Below are 24,679 nucleotides of genomic sequence, written 5' to 3' on the forward strand. Positions count from 1 at the left end.
AAGATGCTGCAAAAGTCACACATGCTTCCCACAAGCCACACATCAACAATCCCCACACAAGGGAAATCTAGGTGTCTGTGCACTGGCATGCAGCTGTCTGGGCAACTTATTGAAAATTACAAGCATTGTGCCCTCTATATACAATAGACCAGGGGTCTCCAACATTTAGGTTGGCGTGAGCTACTTTCAGTGGGGGGCCAACAGCAAGAGCTACTTGCGGGATATATCGGGGGTCAGGGTTGTTCATAAACATTGGAACTTGTACTTTTTTTAGCTGTAATTTTCCCTTTATAAATATAAGAAATAACATATCCCTTCACGATTATGTTAATAAATTCAAAAATCTCTTTATTGCATTCTTTTTTATTAGAAGTTCTCAAAAAGACTTTCACAATGTAGGAAAATTATTCGGACATTCAGTGTGAAGGTTGATACTGCATGCCATCCACCAGTGCTCTGTAGTCTGGTGTATAACTTGATACAGCAACTCGAATGGAGTCACTCAGATGCTCATTGGTCAGGCGGGTTCAAAATTTCGATTTGATGAAGTTCATATTTGAAAATGCAGATTCACAGAGATAGGTGGAACCAAACAGAGAAGTCACTTTTAATGCTGCTGTGCAAATGTTACTGTACTCCTTGTAATCAACAAGGACCCAGAAATTGGTGTGTGAATGTCTGCTTTTCAACTGAATGTCCCCTTGCAGGCTGACAATCTCCAGTTCCATAGCAAAACTGTTCAGAGTAAAACAGCTCACTCATTTGTTCTGTAAATTCACAAACATTGACTTCCATGAAGGGGTTTGCGATGAACATCACACACGGTTCAATCCTTTCGAAATCCCTGAACTCTTCCTTAGGCCTGCTCAGGAGACTGCTGTATTTGTCTACGTTCAGGAGTTCAGGACTAGATGTATGCTCTGTCAGCATTTGCATTACAGAAGGGAAATTATGCATTTTCCTTTTCTCCACTTGTTCACTGAAAAGGTTAAATTTGGACTTAAATGTCTTTACTGCGCTTCAATGGTTTTACCCTTTCCTTGTAGTTCACAGTTCAGGGTATTTAATTTCTCAGTAGCATCTGCCAGAAAGGCCAAATCAAGTAGCCAGGAAATGCTGCATAATTGGCCAATGTCTTCATTTCTTGAACTCATGAAGTCTTTGATTTCTGGCAAAAGTGAAAGAAAGCAACGTAGTATTTTACCCCTGCTAAACCATCGGATTTCCGTGTGTCGCAAGAGATCACTTTGTGCGGCAGATAGTTCTTCCAGGAATATTTTGAACATTCTGTGCTGTTTGGCCTTTGCACAAATTGAATAATTTGCACAACTGGGGCCATTACATGATCAAACCCCATCACTTTGGCACAAATTGCCTGCTGGTGGATGATGCAGTGCTAGTGCAATAACGGAGGGAAATCGGGGTCTGCTTTACAGCACGCAACAAAACCAGAATGACGCCCTGGTGCACCATCAGTTGTTATTGCCACCAACTTGTTCAATGGATTTTTTGTTTTGACAAAATAATTCTTGACCTCATTGTAGATATTAACACCTCTGGTTGTGGATTTCAGAGGCAACAAGGTCAAGAATTCCTCTTTGTTGGTGACGTCTTCAAACACCATTCGAGCAAACAGTGCCAGCTGAGCAGTATCACTAGCATCAACCAATTCATCACACTGAATGGGGAAAAAAAAGAATGCATATGATCAAATCTTTTTCCAATTGCCCCATCACATTGGCAGATACCCTCCTTGCCATTGTGTTTGCACCTAACTGCACATCTGAAATGGCAGACATAATTTCAGGGCAGTTTTTAAAATCTTTTAATCAGCCACGAGAGCCATCACACCTTTCACAACTGCACCATCTGTAAAAGTGCATTTGTGTTTTGCCAAATAATGTGCAACTTTGAAGGATGCCTCTGTTGCAGCATTTGCTTTCTTTGCTGGTTGGGTAAAAAATGATTGTTGCATCTGCAGGGCAGCTTTTAGTTCAGCTACTTTTTGGGATCGCAGACGGCTTCCTTTAGGAAAGTTCTTTTCATAATTTGTATGCATTGTCCCAAAATAAGAAATTGGTCTTCCACTCTTGATGAAAATGATACGTCTTCTGCCTTTTGTTGGATGATCCGCCTACTTCTGCATCTATGATTTCAACAAGTGTTGTTTCGTTTGTACGTTTCTTTTGGGACAGCACCTGCAATGTAATCTGAGGAGGATTTCAATGTGTTATTATGGTTTTAAAAATAATTGAGCACACAATTCTTGCTTAGTCAAAAAATAAAAAAACAATGCCATTTTAGCACATTTGCAATTCTGAAAAATATTAACTTTGTGGCATGCACCTATGCCAAGTCATTTATAAAGATGTTATATGCTTGACAAACTGCTTAATCACATATAAATGCTTCTGTTGTGCTGACGGCAGTTATTAGGAAATTAAACTGTGGGTTCATGGGTGTCAACTTTTGATATTCACTACAGGGGAAGAAATACTCCAACCTTTGCTCTGATTATAAGCAAGCGACCAGCCCAAACCATGCCCTGGCCAAACACATTTTATAGGAATTGCAAAAGTCATACGATTAACAAGCAGTTTTTTTATATTTAACATCTCGGCAACAGTCTCTCAACCTGCTGAGCTACCCTGGTAACCTTCTACTGTAGAGTGTCTATGGATCCCTCAATGTACTCAAAATCGCTGTATTACCAACTGTATTTTGGGTGCACCCCAGCCAGGAAAGGGATTTAAAGTGGAACTGATGCAGTGTGGAGTTTGGAAGGAAGCAGCATGAAAGAAGTTGCCCCATTTTAAAACTTCTATTTTGAACATTTCCTTTGAGTGGAGTTCAAATGCCCCCACACTGGCCCTTGTGGGATACCCCTTTACATTTTTGCCCATTTCCACAGCTGAGTGGAATAGTGTACCTGCACATCTCATTCACGTTCCAGTGGCCTACTGCACACCAAACGCGAGAGATTCTCTTCAGAGGGTGATCCACCAAAAGAAGAGCCTGGGACCAACAAGGCTGCAGCTACTATTAGAAATGGCAGGGCTCTGGCGAGGAAGTCCCGAGGGGGCTTGCTCGCCAGAGCCCTGCCTTCTGAAAATAGCTTACATGACTGAAAATGAGCCCAGGGTCGAAACGGAGGCATGCAGCTATCATGCTGAATGTCTCCACTTCACCCTGGGCTGACTTCCAGTCATATGAGTTACTATTAGAAATGGCAGGGCTCTGGCGAGGAAGTCTCGAGGGGGCTTGCTCGCCAGAGCCATGTCACCTAAAAGTAGCTCACATGATTGCAAATGGGCCCAGGGTGAAGCGGAGACATTAAGCATCATAGCTGAATGTCTCCCTTTCACCCCGGGCTTTGTTCTGCCGAGCTGCCCGACCCTCTGACAGCACACACAACAGCTGTGCGCACAGGGGCTGCAGTGGCTCGGCCAAAAAAAAAAAGAAAAAAAGTGATTCACTTCCACTGATCCATGCGAACCAACTTACCCTCAGCAAGACACGTTTTCCTGGATTGCCACTGTCAGCTCGCTCCTGCAATCCAAGCCCCAGCCTCAGCCACCTCCAAAACGGATCCAAAAACGATGCAAGGCGCCATGGTGCTTTTTAAAGAAAAAAGCCTGGGCAAACTGACTAGCACAAAGAAACCACTGTGGCCAATAGGAGCACAGCTCCCAGCAAGGTACATGCTCTGGCCAATCAGAAGGTGCAATCTATATGCTATAGAGAATTGCAGGCCTGTGATTGGTCAGAGCACTTTTTGGCATCATTCTTTTTTTCCTGAAACTCGAGCGCAAGCTACTTCAAAGACTCTGGCGAGCTACTCGTAGCTTGCGATTGACTGTTGGAGACCACTGCAATAGACACATTCTCACAGGGGCTATGGGACATTGCAATGTTCTTAAGCAGACAACAGAGTCAAATCATGAATATCGTTGGGTCCGTGCAAAGCTTTCCTTCACAGTAAAGCACTGCAATGATTTTGCTCATACCCGCTGAAGGTGCGGTCATGTGTGCGAGTTGTATATGCACCGTACCAGACACATAGCAACGTCACACACAAGGGCAAAGCAAGCACATGGATATTGGACCACTTTAAAGCAACCAGGGATGTTGCAGGTTTGTTTAATACATTAAGTTTCTGCCGTTTAAGCCCACATGTGCACTGTCCCCCAGGTACCAGGGAGGATAAGTGCACATCCAAACTAGCAATCAAAATATATGTTAACATTTAGCGGTGCCAGCAAGATAGCAATTAGGTTTTTTGCCCTTTTTTAAAAAAAAAACATTTTCTTGATAACAAGATAAGCTACAGGCAGTGGTCTTAAAACTTTTTTAACCCCTGAGCCCTCCATAAGAAAAAGGTACCTGGCTTGGGCCCCTCTATACACATGGACTCCAAAATGTTTATCTGGTTTAGAATGTTGCCAAATGGAAGTGTGGGTGGCCAAACATTCTTTCAAAATCATTGCTTGCAATAACTCAAATTAATTAGAAGGCAAATATTTGTAAACGCAGCATTCCAAATTTTTTGCTACAGGGGACTTGACTAAAAGTAGATGGATATTTCTTTCATACTGTAACGTAGGACATACTCAAGTACAACAACTTGATTACTATCAATGCAGTCACTTGCAAGTTGGACAGTGGCATACTGGAGAACTAGTGTGAAGGGCGGGCCTGCCTTTCAGCAGCCAGCCATCACTATTGGGTTACATTTTTGCAATAGCCAACCACAGGTTTTCTTCCAGCTTTGACCGATATTTAAACTTTAGGGCTGCAAGTGTTGAAAATTCAATCTTGCAAAGGTACGAGGTGCTGAAAGGTAACAGTACATTGACTCTGCATTTGGATAGAGTAGGAAACTGCATTTTGCCAAAATACACCCAAGGACAATTTTTTTAATTGGCTCTCCAGTAGGGAGCCACTTTGAAGTTCCATTAGCTCCTCCTGGATGTGTATTGGGAGGTGGCCGGACCTTACGTCTGCTAGGAAAGGCTGAACCACGCAGTCATTGATGCTACAATTGTCCTCAGGATAGTACTTTTGAGAGTGGTTCTGAGATGGTTTCCCCATTAGTTCAGCAACACATGAAAAGATCATACTCCGTCCCCTCAGGAGCATCTGCTAATAATGGAAACACATTCGGAATGCAGACCTTAACCCTCCTCCTCAAAAGCTCCAACTTCTTCTTGAATGCTGAAATTTTTGCGTTCATAGCCATTGATGTGATTTCTTTTCTGTGCCTTGCAGGGAGTGGTTCAGAAAATGTAGCTTTTCAAAGAGGTCGCCATAGTAAGCTAACAGTACAAGCCAGTGTGAATCACAAAGAGGCTCTTCTTTTGTCTGCTCTAAACCCAGGAGAAAGCGTTTCACTTTGTGCTTGAGTTCCTAAACACAATTTAAAACCTTTCCGCCTGGAGAGCAACCTGACCTCCGTGTGAAGCAAAGCATCATGTTCAGCTCCCATTTCTGCACATAACGTGGCAAACAGACAGGCTCTTGTGCGGTGCATCTTAATAAAATGCAATATCTTTACAACAGAAGTCAGCACCTCTGAGAGTCCATTCCCCATATTGCGCACAGGCAAAGCTTCCCGGGGGATCACATAGTGTGTCCACAATATATGTGGAGCTACTACCAACACATTTGCTTTTAACCCAGTTCTTGCATCAGCCATTGAAGGAGCACCATCCAAGCAAATACCAACACACGCCTCCCACTTTAGGTAGTGGGAACGAGTACTTAACAATGTCAATGACTATAGATGCAGTTGCTCTGCCCTGATTTGGTTTACAAAATATTTCTCCAGTATTTCAAGCACAATATCAATTCTGTACTGATAGAAGAGGACAGGTCAGTGATGCAGCAGAAAATTGTGGTGTCAGACAGAAGGATACTTGCCATTTCTCTGCTGCACCGTCACTAAGCATTACCCGGTTGACAGCGAGAATTGTGGCAGAATTACTCTCAGCATCTGTAAAGGGCTTTTTCCCCACCGATAATGTGGTAAGGGGTGGCGAAAACCACACCTGGATGCGCAGGGCCAATATAAACCTTCAGCACTTTGGGCCTGATCACAACTTTGGCGGTAACGCCGGCGGTATTACCGCCGGCGGTATTAGCCCTACCGCCAAACTCCCCGGCGCTAATACCACCGGATCACGAGTTCGGCGGTAATGTAATTCCCCATTCCCCATTGAGCCCATTCGGGAATGCCCCATTCTCCATTGGGCTCATTTTCGGCGGATTTCCCCCCAGCCAAGGGCTGGGGCGAAATCCGCTGAAGTCCTGATTTGGCGAACCCTTAAATCCGGCAGTAATAGCGCGACCGCCGGATTTAAGGGTTACCGCCAAAGTCGTGATGAGGCCCTTTGTCTCAACCAATGTTACACAGGGAAATGAAATCCTTACTTGCCTGCATGACTGGGTCAAGTGCTTCACTGGATTTTTCTTGCTGGGACACAGGTGGTTAGGTTGACACACCGACGCTTGGAGCAATGCTGCTGCAATGAAAACAGTCAAGGATACAGGTCTACCTACGACTCCAAAATGAGCAGGGGTTAATGTTAGGGAGAATGCTCCAGAATGGCTAATTTCCCTTACCTGATGAGTCCCTCAGCAGCTTTGCTGGATTTCTAGGATTTATTTTTTCGCCTGGTAAGAGTGTGAGCCTTTTTTTCCACTCTTACATACGTTTTTGCTGGGTGTTGTACATTTTTTGCTTATGGACTATGGAGTCTCACCTATTCCATAGGCATCATCTTTTTACTGTGTGTCACATAGCACCTTTAGTGCAGTGACACAGGGTTGCCTTTTTAGACTTCCCACTTTAAACTCCATTTTCTGGGACTGACTACTGTCTCCCAGAACATGTAAAGTTGCCATTGACTTTACTTGTCTTTTTAAATTTACAGACCCAGTACAACCTATCTTCCAATAGAGTACTGGAAGGGTTGATAGTTATCCCTTTTTGTCTGTTTCTCATGGAACATTATTTGGTTCCCTTTTCTCTAAGATTTGGCTGGTGGAAGTGGTATCTACCATTTTTATTCTACTGCAAGCTATGAAAATAGCCTCGGTACAGTTAGAGGCTATTGTGGTAGCCTCAAACTCTAACCCGCTGGAACCCATTCCGGTCGGGTTTATTCGGGTTTGGTTCCTTTGTTTGCTGTCCTTCGGCGGGCTTCTGCACAGAAGCCCTCCTTAGGCGCCTGAGTGTCTGGGTGGACAGGATGTGAGGGAGGGGTTTGACTCTGATGGCAGAGAAGATCTGCAAGGAATCTTCTTCCCTTGAGCTTGGTGTGACCAATCAGCTCACCAAACACTAAAAGCCGCCCTCCCTCTCCTGGTCGAATTTGCTGTGCATCGCTGCAGTGAACTGGATAGCCAGGAGGAACGGAACCTGTTTGGGTTTTAAGGAGTGCACCTTTTATTCAACACTTTGCTCTGCTGCTGGCTTCTTCCTTGGGCAGTGCAGGACCCTCCAGTCTTCCTTCTTGTCACCACGACAGTCGCTTCAGGAACCGTGAGCCTGCAGGAACTGCCAGGAACAACCGCCTCAGCTACAGCATTCTTCTTCATTTAAGGTACTGTTCAAATCTGGTAGTTCGTTCTGTCTGACCGTGGTCGGAGTGTTTGAAATCTTTCGCCTCTCCGAAGGCTTGTCCTTCTCTACTCTTTTTGAATAACTTTTCCTCTGACCAACTTCGTTTTGAACTTTTGGCAAAGACTTAACCGCAAACTACTCTGAACTGTGTGATCCGCTGCAAAGACTCTGAACCATTAACATTGGCCCAGGCCTATTGACTTGAATCCTAGTTGTAGTAAGCCTTTTCTAGATTGCCCTGCCTATCACTTTTTGGTGTTGCTGATTTTTGAATAAGCTTGTCTTTCCTCCCCTTTTAAATTGCTGGAGTGCCATTTTGCTCACACTTCATTGTTTAGCTTATCTTGTCCAGAATTGATTGGGTATTGTAGTGTATTAAGATTGCGATATTCTGCCGCTTTATAATAGTGAACTGTTTTATAACTGATTATGTAAATAAATGTATATTCTTTTACTCAGAATCCTTGAATCAGTGTTTGTCTGAACCATAGTAATTGCTGTCCTTTGTGTAACTTCTGATACTGCTCACTTTACTCTGGAGATAAGTCTGGCTGCTCAGCCATTGCTACCACTTTACTGTGTAGTACAGGCTTGTACCAAAGGTGAAATTGTACTTACACGTAGTCTTAATTGTGTGTGGTGTTCCCAAAGGGTACTGCATATGATTCTGCCTAACACTTAAAACTAGCTCTTGAGTGTTAGGCATCAACTAGTAAGCAGGACGTAACACTGGGAAACCAGGAGAGAGTACACAGTGCACTGTAAATGCAACTCCCACATGAAACGTGAACTTTCAGTACCGCCCCCAAACTGGACATGAGAAAGTAACAGCCTCAAAAATAGGTTTGAAATCCCTGATTGTGACTCCTACTTAACCTTTAAAATTACCCCACCATCACCCACAGCAAAATACAGTAGTTTTAAAAAAAGACATTCTTACCGTCGGCAAGTCCTAATACAGATATCAGGATTTTTTATGGTGCTATTGCTGCTGGGGACTTTGCTGTCCAAAATGAGATGATTGAGCCAATTTGGGTTCCTGCAATTGAAAAAGTACAATAAACAAAAATTATAGACGTACCAGATTGACCATACCAATATTTGCGCATTACACTCTGCCAGTTCACATCCTCCCCCGCACACAAAAGGGACCTAGAGTGCAGGGTCCAACCAGGAAATAGCTGAAAACGTGACTCCTACTCAGTCACAGAGACAATAAAATAATAGAGCGAGCAAGAGAAAGAGCATCAGCTTGTTATATTTTACCCGTAACAGTTGAGAAGTCCAGCCTGCTGGCATTCCAATCACTCATCTACATATCTTACATAGAATACGACACGGTAGTTCGGAAACATCGAGTAATAGCCATGTAGCTTATACTGCAGTTAGGTGACAGCGCTGACGTACCATCAGACTGCCATGCCCGACACGAGGGCCCCTGGCTTCTCTGCAACATATGGTGTCACATGCAGGCGAATGCCTGGCACCCACAACAGGATGATATACATGAATTCCACTTTAAATCACTTTTATGGCAGCGGTGCAACCAATGTACTGCTGGTAATGCGTTGATTTTAGTACATCTGGTAATGCAGTGATTTTAGCAAATGCCACCAGGGGGCGCGTGAGCATGGCTGCCTGAGCCAGCGTCTCCTCAATCAGGCTGAATCATTCTAAAAATGTAAACAATTTAAACAGCAATTCTACCCCTTTCCTTCCTCCGTTCCTGCTCCTTACCTACTGGGGCTCCTCCGACGGCATTTCCAGTGGAAATTGGATCCGCCTTCAGTGATTTTCGAATTGAGCCTTGTGACGCCCTTCTCCTGCTCTGCCATCGAGCCGACCCTACGCGATCCTTCCCGCCTTGCGGACATCCAGAACGGCGGTCCTCCCCTCCTACCATGACACGCTTGGCGCCAGCTCCAACTCACGGAACCTCCACACTGGGCCCTTTATACTGGACTCCACACCTCACACTGCCGGAGGCAGACTCGGGCCGGCCCTACGAGATCCTTCCCGCCTCGCGGACATCCAGAGTGGCGGTCCTCCCCTCCTGCCGTGACACACCTGGCGCCAGCTCCAACTCACGCAACTTCCACACCGGGCCCCTTATACCGGACTCCACATTGCACACTGCCCCTGTAGCCCCTTCTTCACAATACGGGGTCCGGGTGAGTCTGCAGCCGCCTCTTCATCAATCAGAGCCCAGGTGTGACAGTATCAGACTGAGACAGAGGCCGGGTGAGACATCTTAAAACTCCATACTCCTCGCTGCCCCCTGAGCCCCTTCTGCTACACACGGGGCCCGGGAGAGTCTGCAGCCAGCCATACAACAGGCATTAGGACCTCCGGTGACCGCCATCTGCCTCTCATCTTTCCAGAGTCCGGGCAGAAACGGGGAGGCTGTGTGTGCCCCCGCACCAGCTCTGGAGCGCTCTGCTTCAGCATTGGCCCCCTCCTTCTCCACACGGGGTCCTGGTAAGCCTGCAGCCCTACGTTGAGGCAGTATTGGGACCACCTGAGACCTCCATTTGCCTCTCTCCCTCCCTATGTAGCTCTGTGTGTCCCCTCGTCGGCAGGATTGCAATGGTCTGAGGTGCCACCATCTTGACGTTGACCCACCCCCTCCACTCGGGAGCGAGTCCGGTCTCCCGCTTTCTCCAGCATGTGCCCTGTTCCTTCCTTCTGTGCCCCCCCCGGCCTGGGGTCTTCGGTGTTTGGTGTCTCAACGGCAGCCTGAAGTGTTGACATCCCTGCTCCTCTACGGCAGCCCTTGGAGCCTCCTTCTGGTCTTCCCCCTCCTGTGTCCCGACAGGGGCGAGACACCTCCATAAACCACCTCACCGACACCTGATCCCTCCTCTTCATCTCCATCTCCCAGCGCCCTGAGTCCCACCATTTTCATCTTGCCCTCCGCCACTCCTCCTCACACAAGTGTGGATCCAGCCTGCCTCATTCTCCGGCTCCACCTCTGCTTCTACAGTCTTCGGTTCTCCCGGGACTTTTGGACTGAATGTTGCTTCTCCCTCGCTTGCTTCCAGCTTGGCCCACCTTATCAACTAGAGAACCTGCAGTCCCTGTGCTGTGGGCTGTAGCTGCTTGGGATTCCTCCATTCTACCCTGGTGCCACCTACTGCGGTCCGGCCCGCCTGAAGCGTGTTTGCTCAGCAACGCGTTTAGTCTCCTCCAACCACATCTGCGAGTACCTACTCCCTCTGACTCTAGTGGTTCCTGCAGCTCATCTCTCAACACTGGTCCCATGACCACCTGGCAGCAGTCCAAAATTACCAATTATCCTGCCTCAAGCACCTGGACTCCTCCAACTGCACTTTCGAGTGCCCGCTCCCTCTGACGCTTTTGTCTCCTTCAGGGCCATCTCTCATCACTGGCCCCGAGTCCACCTTTGGCGCCATCCCGTACCTGGACTACTCCAACTGTAACTGTCACACTGGTCTCTACCCCCCACATTCCTAACTCCTACAACAACGGCCCTTCTCTACTTGTCCTTCTCCATGTCCGTTGGTATGCGATCTTCCATAACCCCCTTCCACCTCACTCTTTCCACCCTTCCACCTTCCCCTTTCCCTCCTTCTCTCCTCACTCCTCCTAATGCCTAGTCCTCTTCAGTATCCTGTCCCCCACTCCTCCAGTTACCCTCCTTCCTTCTCTCACCGCCCTAACCTTCTTTACCCCCCACTGCCAACCACTCTGCCCTCATAAACACTGCTCTCTGGATCGCCAGATCCATCTGTAATAAAACTGCAGCTACCCTTGATTTATTCTTTCGCCTCAACCTTCATTTACTCTGTCTTACTGAAACCTGGATTCCCCCTCATAACACCCCTGTCCCTGCCTCCTTGACGACCTCTTCTTCCTCCTTCATTCACACCCCCCGCCCCTCAGGCCGTGGTGGAGGCGTTGGTCTCCTGTACCACCCCAAATACATCTCCTCCTCTTCTTCTCCAACTCTCCCCTCTTTCCCTTCCTTTGAATTCCTCTACAAGTCCTTCTCCTCCCCCCACCCTATTTCCTTCCTGATCATCTATCGTCCCCATGGCCCTCTCACTTCCTTCTATGAAGACCTGGATCACCTCCTCTCACTTATCTCTCCCTCCCCCTCTCCTCTATCTGTACTTGGCGACTTTAATATCCATCTTCCTCCTCCCCCTCAATCTTCTCCCCTCATCTCCATCCTCGACTCCTACCACCTCTCCCCCTTCCCTCATCCCTACTCACTCCTCTGGCTCCACTCTTGACCTCATCTTCAATTCCTCCTACCCCTCCTCCCCTGTCTCTTCTCTTCCTGTTTATCTCAGACCATGCCTTACTCTCATTCTCCCTATCTCCTCTCTCACACTCCACTACTGCTAATCACTCCCCTCCAATCTACTCGCGTCGTGACCTTCGTGACTTCGACGCTACCCTCTTTTCTGACACCTGTGCAGCTTCTCTTCCAACTCCCCATGACTTTGCTCTACTCTCTGCGGATGATGCTCTCTCTTCCCTTTCTTCTTCTATCTCCACTGCCCTAGATCAACTTTACCCTCTTTCTCTCTTTCGTCCTACTCGGAAGCCTTCACAACCCTGGCTCACCTCCCAACTCTGTTCTATGTGGCACCTTCTCCGGCGGTTAGAGAGACTCTGGCTCAAAACTCCCTAGATTTCTAATCAAACCTCTTACTTTTCTTATCACGCACTTTACAACTCTTGTCTTGCACCTCTATCCTTAACTCACTCCTCTCTGCTCGACATGCCAAGCAATCCTCTATCCTTATTCTACTTGATCTCTCCGCAGCTTTTGACACTGTCGATCACCCACTCCTGCTCCATACTCTTTCCTCCTTGGGGTTTAAAGGCCCTGTTCTACAATGGTTATCCTCCTACCTCTCCTCCCGTTCCTTTGCAGTATCCTGGGGAGGCCAGTCCTCTACTTCCTTTCCTCTTATCTATGGTGTTCCTCAAGGCTCTGTACTTGGTCCTTTCCTTTTCTCTCTTTACACCTCCCTCATTGCCCCTGTCATCTCCTCATTTGGAATTTCCCACCACTTCTATGCTGACGATACTCAACTCTTTCTTTCTTTCTCCTCCTTCTCGCCTGACCTCCACCTTAAGCTCTCCTCCTGCCTCACTGCTATCAGGGACTGGATGTCCTCCCACTTTCTCTCTCTTAACACCGATAAAACCAAAGTCCTTTTCTTCCCCTCTAATGCTCTTCTCCCTCCCTCTCCTCCCCCTTTCATTCACTTTCCTCCCTCCAATCTCCCTATCTCCCCCCAAGCTCGTAATCTAGGCGTTCTTTTTGACTCCTCTCTCACCTTCTCACAACACATTTCACTGACCTCCCACACTGCCAGTACCACCATTACAATATATGCAAAATCCGTCCCTCCCTCACATTCCACGCCACCAAACTCCTAATTTCCTCTCTCATCTTTTCCCGCCTCTTCTACTGCTCTTCTCTAATCTTTGGACTTCCCGCATCACAGCTTGCCCCTCTTAAATCCATATACCACTCTGCTGTTTGTACCCTCTGTTTCCTTACCCCCCGTGACTCCATCTCTTCCTCGCTCTCTCACCTTGGCCGGCTACAGCTAAAATTTCACTTTCTCTCCCTTGTCTTCAAATCCCTCCATGGTCTTGCTCCTCCTTATCTCTCCTCCCTTCTCTCCTTCTACTCCCCTCCCGCTCCCTTTGTTGCGCTGACCATTTCCTTCTCTATGTACCTTTTTCCCCCTGTGCTTCCTCCCGTTTCCGCTACTTCCAACTCCTTGCATCTCTCAACTGGAACTCACTCCCTCTTACAATCCGCTCTACCACGACCTTCCCCTCATTTCACACTTCCCTTAAATCCCTCCTCCTCCATTCTCCCCCTTGAAAATGTCCCCTCTGCCCTCTCCACTTCCCCTCCCCACCTCCCTGATTCCTCTCTCCCCTCTCCTACTCCTCTCTCTCTCCCTTCCATTTTCCCTCACCCTGTCCATCTCCTACTCCCCCCACCTCTCCCCACTCCCCTTTCCACCTCCCCCCTCAGTTAATTGCTCTTTGCACTGTTTTGTTGAATGATTCAAGATGTAAATTTTGCTCCCATTGTTAAGTGTTGTTGTTATTTTGTATTCTGTTGTTTCATTGTACAGCGCCTTGGTGTAAAGCGCTCTATAAATAAATAAATCAATCAATCAATCAACATCAAGGGATGCATAGACTTGCTCTATAGTAGATGGCTCCTGGGGTAGCTCAGCAGGTTGACAGACCATTGCAGAGACTGTCTCTAAGGTTGACTTTAACCAAAACAATAAAAACAAAAAAATATGTAAAACTTGTTAATCGGATGACTTTTTGCAATTACTTATGTAAAAAAGGAAGTGCTATAAATGTGTTTGGCTAAGGGATGGGTTGGGGTATTTCAGCCTCCGTTTGGCACCCATGAACCGAGTACTGCTGTCAGCACAACGGAAGCATTTATTTGTAAACATAACACCTTTATAAATATAACCCGTGATAAAACACAAAGCAACGGGCACACAAATTTAGATTATTGGTGTGGTGCTCAAGAAAAATAAAATAAACACATCTCACAGAAAACTAGTGAGCGCAAGTTTCAGCAGGGTTTGAGTTTGGAAATTACTTTTTTCCTTTGAATGTGTAAAACGCACATTTGAACAATAATGTGTCCAGCATGTAGAATGCCTGCTTTCAACATTGACCACCCTCCTCCCCGCCACAGTGATGTTCATGGCCCATCGATTTCTGTGGTGTCCCTTTCAGGACAGAAAAAACAAACTGGATGAGGAAATAGAGCCAGGAAATGCGCAAGTGACGGCTGGGGAAAGGAGCATGGTTTAGATTAGGTCACCAAGCCCCCAGCTTCCCTCTGCAAAGCTCGGGGCTTGGTAAAGCCTGGTCATGGCTGAGGTAGGCCGGGTTCTGAGATCTGGTCAGACATCTGATGCCGGATCTCGGACCCGGCCAGCGCCGTCCCATGCACCAGAGGGTTGACGAGGCAGGGACAGCCGAAGCAGGGGGACCGGTGTTGTATGATATCTGGCTCCCCCACAGCAGATTGCTGGAGAGCCCAGCAATCTGCTTGTGGGGGAGCTGGATATCATAGAACACTGTAAGTGCGTGCTTCCGTCGCCGCTCGCCTCTTCCCCCATGGCCAAGCAAGCTGGGGGCACAGTGGAAGAGGGGTGCAGGGGGAACCAGCATTGCAGTGATCCAGCCCCCCTGCTCACCTTTCCCCACGCGTTAGTCTTTGTGGGTCCAAAGGGAGAGAGGGAAGCAGAGGGACTGACAAAGGCCTGAAATGCTTGCTTCTCGGCACTCCCTCCAACTGTGGTGCGACGGTCTGAGCCAAGAAGCATCATCCCTTACCAGGCAATAAGACGCTGGTGGCACCAGCAGGAAGCAACAACGCAGCATGGACACGTGATCCAAATGCAGGAAAGCGCACGCCCAGGCTGCATTTATTCCCCGCGCCCCCATCACATTGCACTGACTGAGCATGTATTTTCTCTTTTCTCGCTGTCCTGGATGACACGCCCCACAGATTGAAGTCCTCTTCCTACAGTATGGCTATTTTTTAGGGCTAAATACTAATTGTTATCTTGCTCGCAAGACTACATAGGAGTTTGCATTTTCACTGTATACTAGCAAAGCAACATGCAGGCACCTTAGTCAGTGAGACAACGCAGGTAAATCAAGGAAGTCGCAGGGAAATGAAAGAAGTCTGTCCTATACAGAGAGAAAGAAATATTGGGGGGGCAAAAGAGGGGGGGTCAATGCACTGCCTGGCAGCACTGAGCGGTAAAGTCAGGCACATCTCCCTGCAATGTTCAGAACCCCTCACCTCGTTAAGGCATTAAAGTTACAGAAATCATATCAAGGGAACTGGATGCCGTCGTAGTGAGCCCATTGCTGTTTTAACAGTGAAAGCCGTGTTGCGCAGATAACGGCAGCGCTGGTCATTGGGCCGGCTCTCGCCAGATCCGAAATCCCGCACCAGGTGTGTAGCCGGATCCGGTCAGAGTGAGCTGCCGCAAACCCCAAACCCATGCTCTGTGCTGGGTTACTTTGTAAAAAAAGAAAGAAAAGAAAGAGGGGGGGGCGGAGCAGCACATTGCCGCCATGAGTGCTCTGATGGCTCTGCCCCCCCTACGTGTACACAGCAGGACTTTGCTTTGATACAGGTCACAGCCGCAGGAAAAGCAAACTGTTACTTCCTCTGGTGACCCTGTACAGGGTGCACGGGGTCACCAGAGGAAGTTAAAGTCCTCAGCCACGACCCGGTTTCTTTATGCAATGTTTGTCAGATACATGGACCCGGATTATTCATTTATTTATGCAATGTTTGTCGGATACTTGTATCCGACAAACATTGCATGAATAAATAAATACCCCCATTATCATTTAAACTATCCCACACAATGCAGCCACCCAACTGCTTTCAGATGGGAGCTGCAGGAGCTGTGCCGGGTGTGGCTCAAGTAAAAGAAAACGTTGCTTATGGCAGAGCTTGGAAGCTGAGTGGGACACAGTCTGTTGCAGTCAGACGTTCCCTTTGGTTTGCAGTCTTTCTACGCGCTCCATTCATCCAGAGGAAGCGCATTAAACAGTGTTGTGGATGCTGAGCAGGACGCAGTCTGTTGCAGTCTGTGGCTGTCGGGGCGCCAAGGGACGAAAACAGAAATCTGCGCAGAGGACACCATAGGGTTATGGAGCAAGAATCGTACCCCACCAACTTCAAGCAGTCAACGGCAACTCCTATCAGGAAGGGGGGCAGCGAGAAGATTGAAGGTAAGAGCTGCGTCTCCTGGGAGAACCTAGTGTGTGACACACTGGAGGGGGCGATAAAGAAACAAAAACAGTGCTGAGGCAACGCAGCCAGCGTGCCCAGATGAATACAAAGAAAGCAACTTGAAGACTATCTGAAGCTGGAGATATTGTTTCCATTGCTATAAACACCGTCACCCCCGGGGTCAGCCCACGGGCGACACTCTAAGGTCAGGGGGCAGCTCTCCCCCAGCCCCTCCTACGTGCTGCTCGCTTGCGGTTAAGAAAACGAACATGAAAGTAAATATCGAAGTCCACGATATTGTGGTCAGAGAGTATTTAACAACTCCTCTAGATACGCCGACAAGGAATAATGCATGGGGGTATTGTGTGGATAACATGGAAGAAGGAAACTCATTAGCTCAATTAACATCTGAAGACAAAGGACCACACGATCCCGGGAAGTAGGCTTGGAGATCTCGCGAACGCCTAAGAAGGCAAAAAGCCAAAACATTAAAGATCTACGCAAGCCACTACCTCAACCCTCCCTACCGAAGACGCTTGCTGAGAGGAGACGGGCCCCTGAGGGATAAAGCCTGACCAAAGTGCTAAATGAAAAGAAAAAAAAACAGGGAGGGGGCAAATTCTCACAGCGGGCTACAAATCAGAAGAAAAGACTCAAAGAGACCCCCAAGTACACGTGTTTGCGCCCAAAAGAGTTTAAAAAATGAAACCTTGTCTTCTCTCTCTACAGCAAAAATCAGTGCTATTTAGCACGTTGAAACATTTCTTTGCAACAAAAATCAATGGGGGAGTGGCTTCCTGTTGAACTGACAGACGCTGAAATGCTTGCAGGGTCGGAAGCTTGTCACGTCAGCAGGTGTCGTGCCCAGGCTACATTACAAGTAAGCTCAGCAGACAAGCTTCCCCTACAGGCCCGTTGCAACGACAGAAAACAAGCACTAAGGGCAGGGAGGACCTGCCCAAAATGGCAACATTGATAAAATGGCAAATCAGGCAAGAAAAAGGACGGTCCGATGGCCAATTAAAGTGAGGACATTCTACAGAATCGTATTCCAGAGGTGACAAACGAAACGGCCGCAACAACGGATCCCCCATCGTCAAAATAAATGGCCATCTGCCTAAGACCTAAAACTCCAGACCAGCGGACCGAGGTTGTCTTAGAGAAAAGTCAACCAGACTCAATACCTGCATCGTCTAATGAAAGTAGCCTTCCAAGGCAAGAGCTTGGAATGACACCGCCAAATGAGGGGACTCAAAACAGGATGGCATCTCCACACGTGGCTGAAAAAGAAGAATCACAGAAAGCTATAACCCCATAAAAAACAAAAATGAAAATAAAATAAAAATCTGAATTAACCCTTCAGCATGGGTTGACCTTGGAGATGACTTCCCCCGAGGAGACGGCTCAGTGAAATTTCAACTCCAGTTTCACGAGATACCCCTTCCAAAAAAGTCGACTTGATGTCCATTATGTCAACGGTCACAATTGCACTAGCCCCTTTTTGTAAACTATAAAAGGCTATGAATGAAGCCCTTAAACTCAGCAATAATGTCATCCATGCATTTAAAACAAACCCATCTGGAGGGTTATATTGAAGCCAAAAATCAGGAGAACACCAGACACTCAGAACTAGTAACAGCAACAAGTTCAACTCAAACACCAGTACGAGATTCCTCTGAACAGAGTTCCGAAGTGGCCACATCAGCCGGCACCCAAAAGGAAGTACTGGCACTAACCCAAGCCAAGGGTAGAGCAGCTTACGTATCGGAAGGGACTATCACCAGATCTGCAGTCACAAGAGATGGAACCTGCACAAAAGAAACTAAGGGAGAATGGGACTATTGCAAGAGATCTAGGGCCTTTGGTTCTAATTGAGCCATTACCCCTGCAAAATCCTTTGCGAAAACCATTGCGGGATTCAAACGTAGTGCCTAAGGCATCCTACGGGATCTTTGGGCAAATGGGCTAGGAATAGCAAAGGACGTGATGGTATTTAGAGGGTATAAAGAAAGCACAAGGGGAACATGTTACGGGGCAGTGGCTCAGGACGTTGTGAAAACCAAAGCCGATCCTCAAAAGAAAAAAAACGACAACACTGAAATTAAACATAAAAGAAAAACGGGATTGACCACAAGAGACCACGAGAACTGAACCTCTGGCCATGAACTTTATAGACAACGAACAGATGAAGGAGTTACTGGAGCTAAGCGTCTACCCGATTGAATACTCTGAATTGGTGCTGACTCCCATGCCAGCTGTAAAAAAAAAAAGGATGGCCTGCAGAATGAACTAAAGAAAATGGAACCTAAAAGGAAAAAAATGGATACGGGAAGCAAGAAGAAACCCACCGCCAAAAAAGGAAGATCGATGCGCCAGCCCCAGGTGGAAAACAGGGGGAGCCAAAGTAAAGAGGATAAACCTCAGTATAAAAGGTCAAGTGAGAAATCCCGAGAGAGGCGTGAGAAAACCAAGAGTAACTCTAGGTCACACGAGAGAGTGGGAGATTCAGTAAGGAGGTATTCCTCCCGTACCCGATGTACTAAGCAAAGACACAAGGAAAACTCAAAAAGGGAGTTCATTAAGCAGCAGAACCACACATGATCCCCTTAAAAAAACAAAATTATATATATATATATATATATTGGAAAGGAGAACAAAAGACCACAAGAAAAGAGGGTCTTTAGACTTGAATGGATCTCCAACAGAACAAATAATGTAGTACTCAACCGAAGGAAGGTTATACAACTTTGCGAACAAACTGCAAGCCTGAAAAGACTGCACTCAGGGGACATCCTGATTGTTGAACCAAGGGAGGAAGATAATAAAGAGTGCTCCTATCTCCATATTGAAGCAACTAACGTAAGGAGCCTCTTCAGAAACTCTATAGGGGACTTCAAAAGGATGGGTTATGAAATTAAGGAGATTCACGAACCAAAGAGACAAAATGTTTGATATGAATCAAGAGAGAGAAAGATACATGGGCAGAAAAGCTCACCAAGAAAAACAAAATTGAAGGACATAGACTATAGATGCACAAGAACCTACATAAGGACACCTAACCACAGTCGGAGGGGGTATCGTCGAAATTGTGAACGCCGTCCATCATATCAACGGACCCTTAATGAATCTTCGCCAACAAGGGGAGCCTTTGGACTCATTGAAAAAGCTAAAAAGAGATATTCCCACGAGGCCCTGCCTTCGGGAGAAACAATAAAGACAATAAAGTGGCAAACAAAGAGCATGAGATTCCGGGAAACCACCAGCACAGGTGCAGAGAGGAAAATGAGCAACACCCGCCCCCAAAGCAGAGCATTTGGACATCAAGAGTCCAGAAAATCTATAAATTCTTCCAGCCACCAACATCGAAATGCAGGGAGGTTTCGGGGCTTGACCTAGGGGAAGTCAGAAGAAGAGTTGCACCAAGGAAAAACTCAATGTGCTCATGGAATACCTGAGGATTCGGACATTTAACTACGATCTCGGATGTTAACCTGGGCGACTTTGATAATGTCTGTCTCAAAGAGACATGGTTAACTACAAAGCCTTACCTCGATGGATATGACCTGGAACTCTCACCAGCAATTAAGGGGGAGGTTGGTAGGCCCATTTCCATGCTCCTAACCGCCATAGGAGCAAGAGGCGGGTTAACGCTAAATTCTACCCTTCAAGTCACATAACTAATTCAAGCAGTCTTAATTTTGTGGAATAGACAAGAGCCCCAAGAAGATCCAACTGAATTTGAAAACATTCTCGGAATCAACACTTACTGGAGCCCGGCCGGAACTGATGCCGACAAATACACACGCCATGGAAGACACCCTTGAAGAAGCCAACGCCACCCACAAAATCAATCACTCAATAATTTTGGGTGACTTAAATGCAGTGTGCGTAACAGAGGGGGCAAATGAGGCACACCTTCATTTGAGAGTGCATTCATATCTTAGGGGCAGAAAATAGAATCTGCTAATGGATGCATACGATCTGCATAACCTCCACAAAATAAAAAACAACCAAATACCATCAGTACCGACATGGGAAGGAAAAGGAGTGGGTCTCATGATAGATCACACGTGTGTCTCAAGAAAATTGCTGGAGCAAATTGAAGACTTTTAAGTCGTGAGAACCTTAAACAGTGACCATAACCTAGCAACCCACTAGAAAGTCACACACCTGAACAGGGAAAGCATGCTTAATAACCTGAAACCTTGTAAGGGGAATACACGCCTTAGACTAAAAGAAAAAGAAATTGGGCCTCATTACACGTCGGGCGGTCTGGAATTAACAGTGGCGGTAAACCCGCCGCCACTGTTAATTCCGGACTGCCCGATCCCGAGTCCTGCAGGCGGGAGCTGATCTTCCCGCCAGGTCTGACCTGGCGGGTTGAACACTTCCCGCCTGCAGGCGGAAGTGGAAACACCAGCACCATCACAAATGGTGCCGGTGTTTCCACTTCCCCATTCCCATTGAATCCTATTGGACTCAATGGGAATGGGGATTAACACCATTCCGCCTCCGTGACTCCCGGGACACCGGGGCTGTAATGCCCTGGTAATTCCGGGAGTCACGGAGGCGGAATGGTAATACGAGTCCGGCGGTAACCAAGCGGTTTTACCGCCGGACTCGTAATGAGGCCCATTGTCTCCTTGACATCTGACTATCTCCAAGCAAAGGAACATTGGGGAAAAAGAGGCATAGAAGTTCTTGCCTATCAGCCCTTCCTCAAAGTGCACAAAGTTAACAAACTGCAGAGCTCTGACACCTTAAAACCAAAGCTCCACCTGTACAAAAAGGCAAACGGTAAGACAAAGCAAACGCTTGGTGAAAAAAACAAAAAAGGAGGAAAAAAACTACAAAGCCTGGATACGGCAGCAAAGAGTAAATTTATACCAAGCAGACTCGGAAGCAAAAACTCGAGGGTCTTCTGTACCCTGTTTGAGCCAGGTGCAAATGAATCAACAACACTTGTTAACAACGTGGCTGAACAAGCTTGGATTTCGCACAAGGAATTATATAAATCATTGGGAAACAAATGCCCCCTTGACACGCCATCTGTTAAAGTGCACTGGAACATTGTCAGTGACAAGAAGACTATAGAAGACAAGATCAGAAAATTAAATAACTTGAGCACCGGGCCCAGATGGGTTAACTAATTATAACCTGAAACAGCACCTGGAAGCCTGGGCATCCATGATAAGTGAGATATTCCAGGACTGCGAAGACTGCAGTGCAATTTCCTCAACATGGAAAAAAGCCATCGTAGTGCCAATATTTAAAAAAAAGAGACAAGAATGATCCAAGACAATATCGCCCAATCGCTCTACTGGATACCATCGTCAAAATGTTTGGTTCCTTAGCTCTGGAAGGCTTCCAAGAGTGGACCTTTGCCTCCGATAATTATGATCCACTACAGGCGGGCTTCGTTCGTGGACTGGGAACTTCAGCAAACATTCTTCTAATAAGGGTTCTGAAGGCAAAAGCACTTTAAGCCAAAACACGAATAGGTCTAATCTTCGTGGACTTGGTGCAAGCTTTCGACAGGGTGAATAGAGAAATCTTGTGGCAAAAACTGATCCATCGAAGGTGCCCGAGCTCAATTTTACAGCCTATCCAGGCTTTGTACTCACAGACCTCAATGAGAGTACGGCTAAACAAAGCTGGCCTGTTATCAGATAAGATCATAACAGCGTGTGGGGTGAAGCAAGGATGCCCTCTAGCGGCAGCTTTATACAACTCTTACATCGCTGACTATAGGGACTCCCAGGAATTAATTTGAGCCTTCCCGCCATCATTGGGAAATACAAAAATCCCAAGAATCCTCTATGCGGACGACATAATACTGCTTGACCAAACCCCTGTCGGGTTACAAAGACAGATGGATAACTTGAAGGTCTACCTGAGAAAACAACTTGGAACTCAACGGAACAAAAAAAGAAGGTAATGTTGTTTTGGGAAAAACTCAGTCTCAAACTGTTGACGGAGGGTAACAGGCTTGTCACCAGTTTCAAATACTTGGGGATAATACTGAGCAACAGTAGAGCTGAAACACCAATGCAAGACCATCTACGAGCAAAGATGAGAACCTTAATAGTCCAAACAAAAATCATGAACAGAAAGTTAGGAGGTTTCTCATTAATGCCAATCCTGAAATTCTTTAGATCAAAGGTGATCGATCCCAAGTATAGTTTTTGGAGCTGAATCGATGCCATCACTTCCGGACTCCATATGGATTACGTTTGAGGGACTCTTTTGGCGCCAAGTGCTGTCAATGCCACAGTCGACTCCTATGGTGTTGATTCGATGTGAACTGAGTTTGTCCTCCCTGAAAGCAACCGTCGAAAGAAGCGGTCTGATGCTATACAGGAAGATCATTCAACTGGCTGCGAAATCAATTCTGGAGATAATTAACATAGCAATGTTGAACGATGAAAACCAAATGCTCACAAAATGGAGATCAAAGAACAGGAGCTTATTGGAAAAAAATTGGAAGTTCAGAAGATGACCCCCTCTGCAATCCAGGGAAAGTCAATAAAAAAAGATCCTAAAAATGGATTGGACAGAGACTCTGAATACAGCCGAACAATGCAGCCTGACAAAGGATCTGCCATATAATCCAAAAAAGTAAACGAGATTATACCATACCGCGTGAAAATCCCAGACAAAGCTCTAAGAGCAAGTTTCATGAGAATTCGCCTGAACTTAATCAGCACAAACGAGATCTTAGCGATCAGGCGACAGGTGGACTCAAACAAATGCCGCTTCTGCACCCAAGATAATCAAATCGAGACGAGAAGAAATCTCCTATCCTCCATAGGCCGCTCAAAAGAAAGATCCACATGGCTAGGCCACCTGCTTAAAAACGTATATGTATGATGACCAGGAATGGTGGGCCCGCTTAATAAGCGGTTAAAAGACAAACTGGGTCATCGCAGTGGTTGGTTTCTTCAAAATTATTGGCCTGGTCGCATAAGTGACAAAAAGGATCTAACCGATAAAGAAACATTCACTTGTTAGTCTAAGCTGATGAGAGAGGAAAGACGCGACTACATAGCTAATTAACTTCATAACAAAGCAAATGCACTGGAGAACGTGAATTGCTTCTTTTTGTAAAATATTTGTTCACACAATTAAATAGAATAAAAAAAATAAAAAAATAAAACAGGGTTTCCCCACAGACTATCTGCTCTTTCACCATTAGCTAGAGTAATTGCTCTTCTTAATGATTCTTTCACAGTCTGCTTAAAATACTGCTCTGCATGAGCTAAGATCACAGTGTAGACTAACATTGCTGTTGGTAGTTTAGGTGCACAGATGGCTGGTACGGTTTGCTCACGTGTACGTGTGCGGGTCGGACTGGGCCATAAAATTGTCCTGGGCACCAATGAAAAAGTGGCCCATAGTTGTAAACAGCAATTCATTCCTTTTCTAACCCTGTTTGAATAGTACCCAAGGGGGAGGTTTTAAAAAAAAAAAAAAAAAAATGGGATGCAAATTGTGCATTTTAAAGAATATTTACTCAGCAACACTGGTCAAAACTATTATTAACATAGTGAAATAACCACCAGTGCCATGGAAGTGGACTTGATGTATAGTTTGGAAAAGAAGCAGCATGAAAGAAATTGCGCCGTTTTAAACTATTATTTTGGACATTTCCTTTGATCGGAGGTCAAATGCCAGCTCCGCCCCCAAACCCTGCCTCTTTGGGTACCGCACCCTTCACCTCCGTCCCCACCCCGGCTCTTGTGGGACCCCCCCCCCACCAAATTGTTCTCATTTCCACCACTGGATAAGGGTGAAGATGGCGGCAGCCGAATCTGCTATGAAATTCCCTCGGCGTGTGCCGCACGGCCATAAACCACTTCTGCTTGCGGGTGGGTGGAGCCGGGGATGAGGATACCAGCCAAGAAGAAACCCAAAGATCAGCTGTTGCAACTAAAATCAAAATGGGAAAAACAAACCCATCAGTGTTTTGTTCCCCTCCCTTGCTGCGCTGTGAAACACCTGTGTATGAGCTCGATATAAATAAAATATCAAATATACCAGGCGCTTTCCCGAGATGAATAAGCACATTATAAATCCGCAATAAAAAATAAATACCTGGCCGTGCACGGCGTGGACCACTCCTTCCTCCGTAAACCTCTTGGTAAGCACATAGACGTTGCACGTGAAAAAGTCACGGCGACGTAACAGAAACAAGTCGTTACGCCGTAAAGGCATTTCAGCAAACTTTAAAACAAACACACAATGCTAGCGGGTCTCATAAG

General features: G+C 46.5%; 1 long non-coding RNA gene across 1 annotated transcript; it reads right to left on the bottom strand.

Moving 5' to 3' along the window:
* Nucleotides 1-331: 331 nt before the first annotated feature.
* On the bottom strand, nucleotides 332-24,629 carry LOC138567283 (uncharacterized). Its single transcript, XR_011302152.1, has 3 exons — nucleotides 24,513-24,629; nucleotides 8,565-8,663; nucleotides 332-2,210 (listed from the first exon to the last, which is right to left on the bottom strand). It is a non-coding gene; the product is annotated as an uncharacterized lncRNA (long non-coding RNA).
* Nucleotides 24,630-24,679: the final 50 nt, after the last annotated feature.

Source organism: Ambystoma mexicanum, chromosome 2p (genome assembly GCF_040938575.1).
Source record: "Ambystoma mexicanum isolate Mex_15411 chromosome 2p, UKY_AmexF1_1, whole genome shotgun sequence".
In the NCBI taxonomy this organism is placed as follows: domain Eukaryota; kingdom Metazoa; phylum Chordata; class Amphibia; order Caudata; family Ambystomatidae; genus Ambystoma; species Ambystoma mexicanum.